This window comes from Octopus bimaculoides, chromosome 15 (genome assembly GCF_001194135.2).
Source record: "Octopus bimaculoides isolate UCB-OBI-ISO-001 chromosome 15, ASM119413v2, whole genome shotgun sequence".
NCBI classification, from domain to species: Eukaryota; Metazoa; Mollusca; class Cephalopoda; order Octopoda; family Octopodidae; genus Octopus; species Octopus bimaculoides.
The window spans coordinates 19,080,478-19,083,890 of NC_068995.1; positions in this window are offsets into that span (position 1 = coordinate 19,080,478).

Genomic DNA, 3,413 nt, shown 5'->3' on the forward strand with positions numbered 1-3,413 from the left:
TATATATATATATATATATATATATATATATATATATATTAATATAATATTAGCTTGGTAAATAACATCATTGTGAATCATTGTAATTATTGCACCGAAGATACACAAGCCTCACTTAGTTTACCTTTTATATTTCACTTTTAACATTCAATGGACTGCAGTCATAGTGGGGTATTTTCTTTTAGTCGAATATATGGACCTATTCACACATTTTTAAGTCTCGTACATTTTCAATCAGTTCCTTTTTGCCGTAAGCACATTAAACTGCTGTGGTGAATCACTGAAAGGGACCAACATAAACACAACGACATGCTACATGCTTCCATCTAGCGAATTCATTCACAAAGCATGGGTTGGCTCTAGGCTATAGTTAAGGTACAAATATTTTTGGCTAGGCAGATGAAGATGCAAATATAAGAAACTAACACCTTACAGAACTCAAAGAATTTCTACTCAAACAAAAATACCTGTCTCTACTTATAGAAACTGGTATACAGTGTGCTATAGAAATATCCATACACAAATTTAGTGCAACCCAAAACAGAGGAAAACAAAAACAGGTCATCCTATTTATAGTGACACACAATCCGTGTCACCAAAATATCTTTAGTATTGCCAAAGCAAATTTGCCAATCATTGCTCAAAATAAGGAATTAAAGGGTATAATCACGGATCGGGTTATGATTCTTTGTACAAGACAGCCGAATAATTTTAAACAATTATTAACAAAGGCTAAGTTTCACATAAGCAAGAATTACAAATAATTCATTGAATCGAAGTGCAATGATAATCAATGTGGTACATGTCAGTTCATACATGTCGGTCAATATATGGGCGCAAAAACCGGGAATATATTTACAAATGGAAAAGTGTACTGTAAAAGAAGAAATTTGATTTACCGTATCAAATACCCGAAGAGATATACGCCGGTTAGACTGGAAATGCATTATCGGAACGTTCACGTGTGCACCGACAGAAAATAAAGGAACATGATGTCCGTATAATACCTTCATGCAATCATCGGGCAACATGTGGTCAGAAGAAGTTTATAATATTCCCAATGGGGAATGATATCGTATGATAATAATCTTTCAGTTTCCATCTACCAAATCCAGGCAGAAGGCTTTGGTTGGATATAGCAGAGGCAAGGTAGAAGATACCTGCCGAAGGTGCCACGCACTGGAATTGAACCACGAACCATGTATCAGGGAAGCAAATTTCTTTCCACGTAGCCGCACCTACGTCGATTATATTCTGGTTACCGCTTATTTTTTTTTTTATGCAATGAGAAGCAAACACAGAATATATAATGTATTTGGGAATTATTATACATAGTAACTGTTAGGAAATTTCCCTCAAGTGACAAAAGAAATATCATAAATACAAATATACATGTATATATGGTTGTGTGTATATATAAATATATGTATATTTGTATGTATGTATGTATGTATGTATGCATGTATATATATATATGCAATCATATATATATATATATATATATATATATATATATATACATACACACACAAATATATATATGTATATATTTATATACATACACACACACATACGCACATATATATATGCATGTAATGTATGTGTGTACGAATGTATGTATGTATGTATATGTAATTTTTAAACGTTAGAGAATAATTCAACGGCATAAATTTAATGGTGTATAAAACTTGATATTTATAGTTTGTTGTTCAATAAAATATACTCGGATACTACTGAAGGTATTCCTCATTTAAATGGGTTTGTTATGTTGAATTTTATGTTATTATAATAATGTATTTTTCAGTTGGTTTCGACAATAAATACTGGTGTGTGTGTGTGTGTGTGTGTGTGTGTGTAATTATGTATATGTCTATATGTGAGTATGAATATATAAAATTTTATATATGTGTGGACATTTGTGTATAATCTGATTTATTGTGCTCTTTCATCATGTTATAAACTATGAAACTAAGAACTGTTGCATGACATATACACGCACATGCTCTTTACCATTTTGAATGTCATCCAAGAAAAAGAGTACACAAAAAGAAATACTAATAATTTTAGTAAACCAAATTTTCAACATCAAGAGAAGGAAGGTGCTCCCGGTTGTCTCTGTTGAAGAATTAAGATGAAATTTGTTACATATGCCGATATTTAAGTACTGTTATTTGGATCATAAACGCATGCGATGCTACGGAATCATACACTGATTAGTTAGCAGACGGCGTTGAATAATAGAAAAGAAGGAAGAAGATAGACAACGCAGATGGGGAAGCGTGATTCTAGCACGAGTAACTTCTACCTGTTCATGGATAACAAGCTCATTTTCCAACCACGAGGCTTCACGTTCAGACCCACTACACATCACCATTTTTCAAGTTTCCTCTCCTATTACCTCGGGTGGACGAATATACCTAATGAATGAATTAGGTAGACAACCGTCTTATAAATGTAATTGTGCGAGTGAACGTGTGTGAGTGTGTGTGTGTGTGTGCGTGTAAAAATGTGTGAGTGTGTGTGGATGTGTGCGTGCGTGCGTGCGTCCGTGAGTATGTGTGCGTGTGCGTAAGTGAGTGAGTGCGTGAGCGTGCGTGTTTTTGTGAGTGTGTGTGCGTGTGTACTGTGTGTTGTGCTCAAGAATACAACGCACAGCTCGGTCCGCGAATGGAACTCACTACCGTATGATTGTGAGCTCGACGCTCCAACTACTGAGCCATACGCCTTAACTTACTTGTCATAATTTGGAACTTAGTCTGTCGGTTCAATTTACTGGACAATTATATAACAGGAACGTAAACACAACCAACACCGGTTGGTTAATAATTTCCACAATATTTTCATTAAAATACAGATCGGTATTTAAGAAATACAGATAGATTTAGAATAATAGAGGAGAAATAAAGACAGACAAGAAGACAGAATATCGGAGAAAGAAAGAAAGAACGAAAGAAAGGAACGAAGAAAGAAAGAAGGAAAGGGAAACAAAGAAAGAGAAGAACACATTTTATTCTGTATATTCATATTCCTTCTTTTTTAATTTGATATTTAATTTCGTCTTGTATAGTTCATGATTTTTCGTTATATTTATCGGTGCATTGTAATGGAATTGATCAGGCCGGGTGCTGAATATTCTTCATACAAGTGTGCGATTAACGGAGTCGTGAGGTGACTAATTGAAAAGTTATAATGCTAAGAAATAGTTGGCATTAGGAAAATATTGGCTAAGCTTATAGAAGATGATAGTAACAATCAAATTATTTCTCTTGACCTACAATATCAATACATAAGCGTATTATTGATCACATCACTTCACGCTATCACATAACAGTTGCCGAAGTCTTCTGCACAGATTTTATACTAGGAAGTAAATATCTTGCCCTTCAGCAAGCTAATATATATATATATATGTA